The sequence below is a fragment of the Pygocentrus nattereri genome, chromosome 19 (genome assembly GCF_015220715.1).
Source record: "Pygocentrus nattereri isolate fPygNat1 chromosome 19, fPygNat1.pri, whole genome shotgun sequence".
Lineage (NCBI taxonomy): Eukaryota > Metazoa > Chordata > Actinopteri > Characiformes > Serrasalmidae > Pygocentrus > Pygocentrus nattereri.
The window spans coordinates 32,785,595-32,799,467 of record NC_051229.1 but is presented as its reverse complement, the minus strand read 5'-3'; positions in this window follow the sequence as shown (position 1 = coordinate 32,799,467).

Genomic DNA, 13,873 nt, shown 5'->3' with positions numbered 1-13,873 from the left:
ACAGGAAAGTTCCTGTGTGGAAGACACACTTGTGAAATTACATGAGGCAAAATTGAAGGTGATATACGTGTGTAATTACATACTCTGGATTTCTGTCATCCATCTCTAAATGATCATCAGTAGTTACATTGTTGTTACATATGTTATTCATGTGTAACTACACAGTTATTAGAGGCACTTACATAATATAAAGTGGGATCAAACTGTATTACTTTATTAATTTTCAGATAATGGAATACTAGGAGATTGTGCAAAATCAGAAGGCACACACAGTCATATACTCAAAGTAGTTTAAAGCTTTGGTCTTTTATATCCTGAAACATGGGGTTACTGTGGCCCCCTAAGCACCCCAACTTCTCATGTTCTTGCCTAGAACATGTCCATCCTCGAGAGGAAAGAAGAAAAGAGAAGTTTATTAATAAGTATTACAGATTTGTCCTGAGCAGAAGATCCAAACTATTTCTAGCCAGAGGTTAAAAATGTCTAATACAGCAGTGTTTCTGTTCTATTGCAGTTCATTATGAAACTTAGTATGATTCTAAATCACACACTTAAAATTCTATGTTCCTTGTGGTTCTTGGCTTAACAGCGAATTCTTATGTTACTTGCAGCTTCTTCAAACTTTAAAAGGTTTTCCAACCTCTTGTATCTCATTGAGTAAAATGGTTCTTGAAAGAATCATCCATTAAAAAGTTGCTTGAGGAGCCAAATATGCATCGTTCTGAGGAATTTTTCTGGCATATTTATTTTTTAGATAAAAGGAATACAGTATGTTTCACATCATTTAAAAATGCCAGCTTCTCTCTATGTTATGTGCATATTTCATGATATGCTGACCAATAGAAGTGATGCAAAATGACTCAAATCTTGTTCCACTTATGTATATTACAGTTAAAAATGTAACAGCTTTTGAATTATTTTTAATAATTTTTTTTTTCCTGTTATATTTATTTATTTAAAATTTTTCAGATATGAGGCACAATGGAACCTTTGGAGATACAACAGCAATGGTATAAGGAGTTTTTTATACAGTAATGGAATAAAGACAAGGCAAGAATATAGACAAGGCAAATTAATGAACGTGTGTTTCTATAAAATATTATTAGCAATTTTATCATCTCAAAATGAATGCACTTAAATTGCCACCTTTTGTTTGATGCAGCAAGATGTACTGACACATATTTGCACCCCTCGTACTAGACGCAGGTGATCCAATTACAACGTCCATTTGGCTTAAGTGATTCTCCTCATGAGAACACGAGTGAATAATCCTCAGATATGACATGACTAGCATCATATCCAAGACTCACGACTCAGGGTCACTGTGCACAAATGCCCAGAAGAAGAGAGCAGACCTTTAGAGATAGAGATCAACACCCTCCAACCCCCAAGACACGCACACTTACACACACACACACACACACACACACACACACACACACACACACACACACACACACACACACACACACACACACACACACACACACTCCTCCTGAACCCTGAGATTTCAGTGTTGAAAATAATGTAGGACCCCGAGGCTTGGAGAGAGAGATAAAGGCCACATCTCCAGTGATGATCTCTATCGATCGGCAACCTTGGGCGCATAGCGGAGGTCCAGCATTCGTCACGGCGACGCACGACCCAGTAGCTGATCCCCCGGCTCGCTGATGAATGTGCTCGTGCTCTGAGCTTCTTTAATTGATGATGGACGCATTTGAAGTGGACTGCTGTCTGGGCTGCATTCATTTAATCTCCATACCGATCCCTTTGTTTAGTACATTGGTGTGGTTATTCTAATCTTATTATCACAAATGAATTACATGGTATGCAAAATCCATAAATTCCAAACATTTTACTGCAGAATTGCAGTTTATTTACTGAATTTAATAAGATGTCATTAAAAGGTATCCCACATTTTACATTTTATGTTTTATTTTTTTCCATATGTTAAACACAGCAAAAAATGTGAAATTGTACTTTTAAATTTCCACCACCATGTCATATTTAACTTTGCTCTCTGTAGAAAATCTGTTAACTTGTTTTCACTTTGAAAATCGTGAAAAAAGTATAATTTGACTTTGTATGAGGCTAATGTTCTCAATGAGTGACAAGTCTGGACTGCAGGCAGGTAGCATTTCTTTTACTATAGAGCCACATTGTTGTAATACATGCACAATGTGGCTTGTCTTTGTCTTGCTGAAATGACCAAGGTCTTCCTTGAAAAAGACGTCGTCCGGATGGCAGCATATGTTGCTCCAAAACTTGCATATATCATTCAGCAGTAATGGTGTGTTCACAGTTGTGCCTGTGCCATGTGGACTAATGCACTGCCATACCATCACAGATGCTGTCTTTTGAGCTGTGCACTGATAACAAACCAGAGGGTTCTTCTTCTCTTCAGCCCTCATATTGTCCATGATTTCCAAAAATAATTCCAAATTGTGTTGGATTAGACAACAGAATACTTTCCACTTCACCTCAATCCGTCTTAATCGAGCTTGGGCCCAGAAAAAGTGGCAGCATTTCTAGATTCTGTTTATATATAGTTTCTTCTATGCATGACATAGATTTAACTTGCATTTGTGGATGCAGCGAAGAACCTGTTCCTGAGCCCATCCAGTGAATTCCACTATAGAATCATGTTTTTAATGCAGTACCACCTGATGGCCTGAAGATCACAAGCATCGAATAATGGTTTCCAGCCGTGTCCCTTGCATACAGAGATTTCTCCATTCGTGAGCAATAAACACATAAAGGACCCTTTACACCTTTTTGATTCTTTTTTTTTTTCTATTTGGTGAAAAGGTTCTTCAGATGGATGGGGAATATGTTGTATATGGTTCTATATAGCACCAAAAATGTTCTTCTACTGTTACAATGTCAAGCTTCTAAATAGAAGAACACTTTGTTCTGTACAGAACCATCTACAGCACATTTTCCATCATCTGAAGAACCAGTTCACCATGTAAAGAACCACTGAATCATATAAAAGGTTCTTTGAGTGTCTATAGTTCTATAGAGCCAAAGGTAACACTTTCTATGAATGTTACATTTGTAAGCATCTACAAACACATTCATAACATGTTATAAAGCATTCATAAGGCATTATAAACATGGCTATAAATATTTATAAAAATGCATTATATGTTATTGATCGTGTTGATATATGTACATGATTATTATGTATTATGAATTGTGAACATAATGTATTATAAGTACTGTTCATAACTCATTATAAGAGCTCATAAGTTGTATTTGTCTGCTCTAAGTAAAGTGAAGCATACTGTACTAAAGCCTCCTCTAGTGTTAAGAGTGAGGCTCCAAATTGAAGTAGTTACTAAAGAATTTGCTCAAACACTAAAATATACACAATAAAGCTCATTACAGGCCTCAAATGTCAGATTTTAAACTAGTGCTGCCATCAGTGTTTTACCCAATATGGGAAAGTCAATGTACACCACTGTTAATGTGCACCACCGTTAGCCTAGCACTACAATAACACTGCATATCCAATATTATACTGTTTACAGCATCTGAATATTCAGGACTGAAGCCCCAAAGCTCTAACAGCACCAGCGGTGACAAAATATTGGAAATCTGTCTTTACATTCTCCAAGCTGGGACTGATTTCTTTGGCGCTGACAATATAACATATTATTAACATTACTTCTAATGCATTATATTAAGAATGCACAATGTATAATAAACATGGATATCAAGTGTAATTCAGTGTAATTCATTTTATAAATATTCTTAACCATGTTTATAATTCCTTATGAATGAATCATAACATATTATGAATGGGTGTAATATTCATAAAAAGTGTTACCGAACAATTTTCTCAAGTAAAACAACCTTTGAAGAACCATCCTTTTTAAGTATTTGGAATGGTCCATATAGGTTTGTCAGTTGTGATGAAGGACTAATGCAGGTGTCGTATAGCCCTGTGAGCTCTGGCCTTTAGTGAAGTGTTACTATTTGATAGTGCCTATCAGTGAAAACACATAAAGGCCCAGAACTTGTTGGAGCGAGACAGGACTCTGCTCTTTCTGCAGATAGAGTGCTATTGTGAGACCTCCATACAACACACACACACACACGCACACACACATCGGCTGGTTCCGTCCCACTGGAGTATCACATTCAACCTGAGAGCACTTTGCATCACAGATCACCAATTACACAAATTTCTTCCCGGCCTCTCTTTAGAAAGCCTACACTAATTTGTTCCATTAAAGTTCAAGCAGGTTCTCTTTCGGTAATGCAATCATATACAAAAAGCCTTCACATGTTTTCCTTCATTGTTGACTGAGGGAACAGTTTCTTTTTACGCAAACTTCTCTTCATTTCTTTGCTAGAACTGCGTAAGTGGAAAAAATGGGTGCTATTTATCACTTATCTCCCTCTTTCGAAACATACTTTAAAAAGGAAGCATCAAAGGGACAGTAATATTAGATTTGCCATAAAATATCATGCTGCCAAGTACACAAACTACATCTAGCCTTTGATTAGTGCTATCAGTAGGACCTCTGTCACTGAAGCACATTGGACTGTTTTTCTATGAGGACCTTGGGTAGTGCATAAAATAAAGCATTAAAAAAAGATCCGAAGTGATAGAGCCAGGAGTGAAAGCTGAGCTGAGGATTATGGCCATGGCTTTTTACCTGGACCTTCTCAATGTGTTATACCTCACTTAACCACCACAATAATGCTATTGTGGCTGCTCTTTCCAAGCCATCCTTCATTTTTTGCTGCTGTTTAATCATCTTGTAAAAAAGTGAACTCAAAATGCTAACTTTAACATATGAATAACATGTTAATTACACATTCATATCATATTTATTAACATCAAAATATTGTTTAACACAATTAAAGCATTGTTCTAGCTGAATCGTTCTAACTACCTCTAGTAGTCCATGCTGACGCCTAGCTGCAGTGCACTGTATGTCTCTATAATAGGATCCACAGTTGTTTTGGTCTCATTCATATTGAATTTTAAATGGCCTTTAAAGGTGCCAGGGAATGCATTTATTGATGTTGATATGTGCCAACTTGTTTAATGAGTTTTCAGTGCCACCTTCTTAGTTCAGTCAAAAATTCCCCCAACTACTGCTTCTAGGTCTGTATCTCAGGTGGATAAACAAAATCGAAATGATGTTGAATTTACTCAGTTTCCCCACTAGCTGGCTTTCCTTCTACCACACAGTCCCATTTGGCACATTTTTCTCTTGAGCATCTAGAAACGGACAGATATAGCACTGTTGGGATTCAAACTCATAGTCGCTTGATGTTAGGATTAATTATTAGACAGCTGCACCACATGAGATGATGACATGCTTAACAGTTAAAACTAAGAACTGTTGTTCTTGTTGCTCCTGAGTCGTGCATTGGACTAAGTCAACAGGAGGTTGTGAGTTTGAGCCCCAGCGATGCCACAGCCATCCGTAAGTGTGTACCTAAGAGGAAACATGTCCACTAGGATTGTGTGATGGAAAGAGTCATGTCTAGTGGAGATACTGAGTATAAAAAAATGAGTTTTTTTTTTTAACTAACTGAGAAGCAGCACTAAAAAAATGAAGAGAACCTTTGACCCAACTAAGAAGTTCACGTTGGATGAACTCTTGTGTCCTCAAGTTGCATCAACTCAAGAGAAGCCATGTGATCAGTTTTCATATAATTTTAAGTTGAGCTGACCTCTCATTTTTTACAGCGTAGCATTTAAAGTGGAACAGAACATTCAATGAAGAAATATTAAGAAGCTGGTGAATAGGAAGCCAACTTTAGCTTTGTTTATAGATGAACATCAACCATGCCTGCTGACAGTTCTGTTCCATGAAGTGCTGATCCTCCAGTTCCCTTCAAGAGGCTCTTGTAACAAGAATGTAACAAGAATTGTAACAAGAATTCACTGTAACAAGAATTCACAAGCTGTATGAATGAGAGTGAGAGGCTACAATCACAGAGGAGTTGAGCTGTTGATTGGATATGAACCATTCTATTCAATTAGTTCAAATTCCACAAAAATATATATATGATTTATTTCCATTTTTGTGATCCCTTCATTTTAAATACAGGGCATCAAACACTGCCACATCATAATTATATAATAACAAAAAAATCACATATTCTGTTTTTCAGTGCAGGGGTTCAACTGAGAGAGTAACAGGGGTAGAAAGAGAACTGAAAGTTCATATTTAAAGGGGATTTCAAACTTTTTGCATAGGCGATGTGATATAAAATGGTTCATTATAGAGACAAATACAGACTCAGATTTCTTTACAGTGGTGCTGATAGGAACCAGAGGTCACCATGTAAAGCCATCTAAAACAGCTATTGAAAGGGGGGTCTCTGGCTTTTGCACAGCACTCTAAAAAATTATACAAGGCAATGTCAGTAAAACACTCAGAATGTATGATATTTAGGCAGGTCATTTGTAGAGACTTTAAAATGTGTAGTAGTTTTGTTAAGTGCCTTATTTTAGGACCCTGTGAATAGACATATCTCAATGTGACCCTTCTAGTGTTCTAAATGTTGGCGCTCTGCAGCTGGAAAATGGTGGCCAGTGGGACAGAAAATCAGCACCTAGACTTTTATTGTGGAATTCATATCCAAAATAAAAGTGTTCACCAGCCCTTCGGTGGCAAATGAGAGCAGGATTGAGCCGAGAGGTTCTTTAGGGTGCACTCAGGGAAAAATGCTAGTAGGTAAAGCATCCAATCCAATTCCAGGCGATGTGGAGTGCATAACTTTGTCATCTCAAGGGCCACGCTGAAAAATAACACTTAGGAAGCCAGCCAAGCGGACAGCCGAACGGCACTCTCAGGTCTACTGAGGGAAATTCCACACTGAGGGGGCATTCATAGTTTCCACAGAGAGGACCAGCGGTGGATCGGGCCACCTTTTGAAGGCCTGATGGGCTCCAGGCAGTACTCTGTCCATCATGGCTGTTACAGGTTATATACTGCATAGATTGAGGGATAATGGATTTTATATATATATATATATATATATATATATATATATATATATATATATATATATATATGGGTACCATTTCAGAAATGCTTTAAAATCAGTTTAATAACGATTATTAATTAGGTCATACATACCTTAAAAGTCATTAACAAGCTGTTACAACACATAAATCAAAAGGAAAACTATACTGCAAAAGCTCAGATGCTGTTTACTGATCTTACTTTTCCATCAGTTGGTATCTAATCTTTCAGCTTCAACATATCGCTGTTGTTGGAATAAAACCTTGTATCTCCAAAATGGTAACTTTACAGGAGAGGGAAAAAACCTTTATTTTCAATATTAGTCAGTGGAACCAGAACTTTTTACAAATTAATTTTGGGTCATTTCTGTTGGACCATTCATCATGAAATTTACACACAAAATGTAAAAGACAATAGGCATTTTCTAATTATGATAGAAACTGAAAAATGACAAAAAATGGAGATACAAGGTTTTGTTCCAACAACATTGATATATTTGCTCATCAGACATACCAGCTCATCTTGCCCCTTTTATTAATGTGTTATACTGTTAATTCATGCATTTGTAGGTGTTTATAACCCATTTAATAACCATTGATAAACAAATTTTCAGCTATTCATAAACGCTTTATAAAGACAGTCTTATTCTAAAGCAGTACCTTTTTAAAAAAATACAAGCTGCATTTTAACTCGTTCACATCTGGAATTTGACTCTTAGAGCTCCAATGAACACAACTCTGAAAACAGAACTGGTTAGTTTGGTTATAGTGTCCAGTTTCCTTACATGTTTTCAGTTTTTATCTGTAAATGGGTTCATGTTTGCAAGGTGCTACATGAATAACACCTGTTATTATTATTATTGTTATTGTTATTAAATATGTTACCTGATATTTTTCCTTGTAATAAATGCATCAAACCAACTGAATTAAAGACTTTATAATCTTAATGCCAGCTGCAAGTTTGAGTCACTGTAAATCAGTGAATCAATGCCGTATTTGCGTCACGGATGACAGCTCTGAGATGGCCCCCATAAAAATAAAGGTGCGAAACAAAAAGAAGAGGGAAAAAAGGAGAAAAAAAAACAAGCTATTTCGATTTAAAGCACCTATCTGAGATCGGAGAGGCTTGAGAATAGGATTGGATTACTGTCGAGCAGATTTACTCCCGTGGCCCGTTGCCACTGCATCATCGTAGGGCCCCCTGCTCCTCGATCAATGAGAATATTTACAGCGTCCGTTTCAGGCAAGCTTTCACTGCACGCCGAGCACTAAACAAACAGCACACGACACTTTCCCAATGACACGTCCGTCCATCTGTCCAGCCTTTTTCCTTCACCCAAACATCAAGCACATCTCTTCAGCCAGACAGGGAGAATGACAGGGTGGGCCGCTGTTTGTTCAGCCCTACTGCCAAAGCAGCTTAGCGACCTTATGCCACGAGATAGACCAAGGTAGAAAAGATAGAAGACAATCATTGAATCATCTTTTATTAAGTATTGGGCTTAATGAAGTATGCGACCCTCAGCTGCTCTTGCTCTCTATCTCACCTAGCATTGCTAGCAGTGGTGTATGCTAGTGGGATGAATCTAGAGTTCTACAGAAAATGCTAGTGCAGCTAAATGACTGCTCACCCATTAGGACTCACTTTGAAATCCACAGTGACAAGCGTTATACGATCTCAACTGTCTTATTTTTGCATTTGAACATAAATAACTCACTGAATCATGCTAGCACACATAAAACCCGACGGATATACTGCAATGCAAATGCATTTCCTGCATTAGCCAGCTAAATAGTGCCTTGAATCCCCATTTAACCTCCTCGTCTGCTGGCTGGTGCATCATAATTGAAATCACTTGAGGTAAAATGGCATTGCCTTAACAAAGTGCTTTTATGGGCAGTTCAACTGCAGCATATTGAATTATATTATAAAATGCCATGAAATTGCTGCACTCCTAGACGAGAACAAAAGTCTTTATATTTCTTTGGCCAGGCCCGAGAAATTAAGATTTTCATTTGGTAATTGCTGCCAAACGAGCTCAGGAATGGGTGGAATGCTGTATTCAAAAACAAGGCCCAAGCAGGAGGAAGAAATCAGTAGCCACGTAATGGGCTGAGAGAATCAGGGCATTCATTTAGCCGAGAAATTCACTGAGTGAGCAACTGTTCGACTACTAAGCCGCTAGTGATGAGCTGGATGGGGAAAAATGCAAGAAACGCTCCATTAAAATCATCCGGTGAGTCCATTCCTTCACCCAGTTCACATACAACTGGACTTTTACTACTGTTAGCCAAGCAGGCACATTGTAAACAGACTGCTTGAGAAACAAACATGGTAGCCTAATATAAATGTACAAACTTCAGTTCTAAATAAGCTGGGAAAGTATGTGAAATACTAATAAAAAGAAAAAGCAGTGGTTGGTTAGTTCACTTTGACTTTGATTACTTTGAAAACAGTAAAAAAAAATATGAAATATTATGGAACAAATCTTATTGCATTTTTCACCAAAATTTCTAAAACACGTTCCAAAAAGAATTGGGACAGAAGCATTTTTATCAGTGTGTTTCATCACTTTACTTTTTACTTTTTTTTTTTTACAACACTTAACAATCATTTTCAGACTGAGACACCAGTAAATAGAGTTAAAGTGAAAGTGACATTTTGTACCATACAGGGCCTTCGCACTTTATAATGCACCACATATTTTTAATGGAAAATATACAGACCAGTTTAGCACCATTTCTTTTGGACTTTATGCGTCTTTAGTATCAGGATTATATCTGGATGCGGCCACATAAAAAAGCAAGTGTAAACACACACAATATGCATTTATTACTTAGTAAACAATCGTTAACTGGTTGCCGCGTAACGAGCAGATTTGCTTGTTCTGTCCCACACAGCAATGGGATTTCACTCCAACTAACCAGAGATGCATTTGATTATCAAGGGTAAATGCATGTGGCTAAAATCTTATCAGGATGCAATCCAGATACTAGACACATGAAGGGACCAGGTGTAAACGAGGTCTTTGATTATGGTGCCATGCTGTTGTAACACATGCAGAATTTAGCATGCTGTTGTCATGTTAAAATAAGCACGAACATCCCTGAAAAAAACGGCATCTAGAAGGCAGCATATTGAGCTCCAAAATGTGTATATATCTTCCAGCATTCATTCTGTAATGGGACTTGTGTGCTAGAGGATACCCACATATTAAATATCAAAATATTCAGAACAAGCTCTCTTTATAATGAGGTACTTTTGACCTGGAGCACAAATTATTTGGCCCAAAAATGGAAAAAAATGAAATCTGTTTTAGAAATGTTTAATAACTCCAGTGAAAACATTGTTTTACTCATGTTCCCGAATTGTTTTGGAGCTTAAAATGTGTTTACCACTGTCTTAGGTTCATGAAAGTAGTAGTATGTATGAATAAAATAGCAGATAAATGCAGCAACCAAAGAACCTCAGTAGCTACAGGCTGGAGGCACTTATGTCACATCTAATGAAGATGCTAGAGAGACTGGTCCTTGTATATCTCTGGTGTAGTGTAGTGGATAACACCTCTGCCTTTTACTCCATAGACTGGGGTTCAATCCCTGCCTGGGTAAGCACCCTACACTAAACCAATAAGAGTCCTTGGGCAAGACTCCTAATACTACCTTCACCTACCTGTGTAAAATGATCCAATCGCAAGTACCTGGGTTTTCATCTTAACAATAGACTGGACTGGCTAGAAAACACAAGTACACTTTATAGGAAAGGCCAGAGCAGACAAAAAACCTGTTCAGAAGACTGAGGTCGTTTGGAGTGCAGGGGGCACTCCTGAGGACCTTCTTTGACACTGTTGTGGCATCTGCCATCTTCATTGGAGTGGTCTGCTAGGACAGCAGCATCTCAACTGTGGACAGGAAGAGACTTGACAGACTCATTAAGGGCCAGCTCTATCCTGGGTAGCTCCATAGACCCAGTGCAGATGGTGGGAGACAGGAGGATGTTATCTAGACCAGCATCCATGATGGAGAACAGCTGGAGAACCCACCCAATGCATGAGACTCTGGCAGCAAGGGGCAGCTCCTTCAGTGACAGACTGCTTCACCCCAAGTGTGTGAAGGAGCACTTTAGCAGGTTTCACTTCACGGAAGGGTTAAATGTGGAGGTGAAATTTTCCCTTTGGTAATAAGGGTCACTGAGTCTTATCATCTGAGGAAAAGCCACATCCCTAATGGGGGTAACATTCTGTGAAGTTTATAAGTAAAAGAGAGTGAATGGGAAATTGTGGGACACTTTGTCTTGAAACAGCTTTAACATAAAATGTCCACATCAGCCTATTGCACTATTTCAAGGCCAGACATAAAAAACTGATAGGACTCCCTAAGTGTTCCTAAGGGATCTATCCCAAAATCAGTGTGAAAAAAAGGACCCCACAGATTGGCCAGCTGTCACTTGACTTGTACCATTACCTGACCAAATCACCAGGCAGGCTAAATTAATCAATATTGTCATCTAGGTAGCTAACATAAGCTAATGTTGTGATCAAAATGCTCATCTATTGTTATTAGCACTATAATTATCAATATCCTCCTTCTTCTGTTTCAATCTGAATCAAATACATACAAATTTGTCATCTTGCTATTGTCATTTAAGAGCGAAATGCTTAAGTTTTGCTGTATGACTACATTTTATTAACACTCCTATTACCATTACCCTTGTTGTTAGCTAGCTATCTATCAAAGTAAGCTAGAGCAAGCTTATGTAGGTAGAATCTAGATAGGTTAACTGACTAGCTCATGGGCCAAAACACTGCAAACTTCAGCATCTTACCTCATTAAACACACCTGATTCATGCTTATCAGCTAATTATCAAGGTCTTCATGAACTGAATTCAGCTAGACAACGATAAATGCTAATATCTGCAGGACTTTGGTGTAGAAGTTCTCCAGTTTGACATACCTAAGCTAACCTAATGTATCTGGGGAACTGGATGCCATTTGTTTAACAGCAAATTCTCAAATAGAGTATTAACTTTTAGACGCATGGAACACCAAATGTCTGTGGCACATATAGACGTGGATACTGTTGAATCCCATAAAGTCCCTGTGGCTGGGGAGCCCTCCTGTCTGTTGATAGCTCTAGGCCAACTATCTTTGAACCGTAAATCAGTTTTGTAATCTTAATTGTCCTGCAACTCACCAAGCAACAGAATTTTAGTGTATTTGCTAACTTTTATAAAGATAAAGAGAAATGCCCAGTGTGTACATGCAACAATGGTAGCTGGAGAGTCCTTTCCCCCCATGGTGTGGGCGTGGCCTAAATGTACTCTCTTTCTATCGCACCTCAATATTGTGAGACACCCTAGCTGTTTAACCTTTACGCTGGTAACAATCTATCATTTAATTTTTATCAAAGGCAACAATTAGTAAAAAAATTTGAGCATATAATTACAAAAACAATAGCTTTGAAAATGGCACTTAGACCGTTTTTTCTTTTGGAGTGGATTTACAAATCATGGCTTTATCGATTTCACACTGTCCCAACTTATTTTCAATTAAGGTTTGTACTACCTTCAATTTGAAAGGCGTATAGAGACCCTTAAAATGGGCAGACTCTTCTGTTTATACCCATCAGTGCTGCTTTTGCTTTTCTCAAGTCTAAATTCAAACTTGGAGCACTATCTGTCATTCAGTCCCAATCCCGTGTCCACTCACCAGTAGCAAATGTGTTGATTCCTTTAACTTATTTTCGCAAGAGGTGTTGCGTTGTGCTTGGGCCCCTGCAGATCACTTTTTATATGATTACATCAATTTTTGTGCTTGATTGGATCAAGCAATTATAGCGTCTGCAAGCCAGTCATAAGCATCATCTGCTGGACACAGTAGGACAGGTCAGAGCCTGAGAGAGGCCAATTGTGCAGAGGAAGCTATTATCGCTGACACATTAATTTCATTTTCGAGGACACTGTGTTGCATACATGAACGCTTGCAAGAGATGGCGAGAAACCAGTGTTGGCATAATCATATTTGTCTTGAGGAGCATATTCCGGGTTTTTATTTTGGTCTGGGACGCGTGCTCTTTTCATGTGTAATTGTGCAAAATTCTTTGATACACTTAAATAAAGATCGCAAATTAACTTCAAGATTTGTGTAATATAATAAAGAATTGAAGACACTTGCTAGAAATAGCCTTTGCAAGCCAGCACTGATGAAAGGGAAGGACTTTGGAATGAAGCAAATGCATCATCATTATATCTGACCTCAGCTGACCTCAGCTTATTTTAGTATTTCTTTTAATCAGCTACTGAACCTTAAGAAGATTAGAGATCACTGAAAATGCCTGTGTCCTTTTATATTGTGCATAAATTTCATGATGAATGGACTAAAAGAAATGGCTCAAAACTACTTGGAACAAAGTCTGGTTCCAGGAGTTTCCAAAAATGATTAAAAACTACAGAGAAAATGGGCCTCCTAACAACCACCTGGAAGATGTGGTAGACACAAAACTGCCCTCCTTAAGAGAAAATGAAGCTCCACTCTTGCTTCAGATCTGAAAATATCCACAGGTGTTTCTGTCCATCCTTCCATCGAGAGAAGACGACTCAGCGCTATGGGTCTGAAAGGATGTGTAGCTGTCAATAAGGACCTCATTGAGAAAAGGAGACAGACAAATTCTGGAAAATAGATTTTACTTCATGACCATTTTGACTAGAAATTAAAAGAATGAAAGATGGTGTCTGACTTTTGCACAGCGCCGTATCTGTTCCCAATGTTCCTCCGTAACATCAGCACTGTTGAAAATGTCCATGTGCTGTTGAGCAAGTCAGTACAATTCATGTGATTTCAATTCTAACTGTGCGTCTAAATATGCAGAGCAGAGAT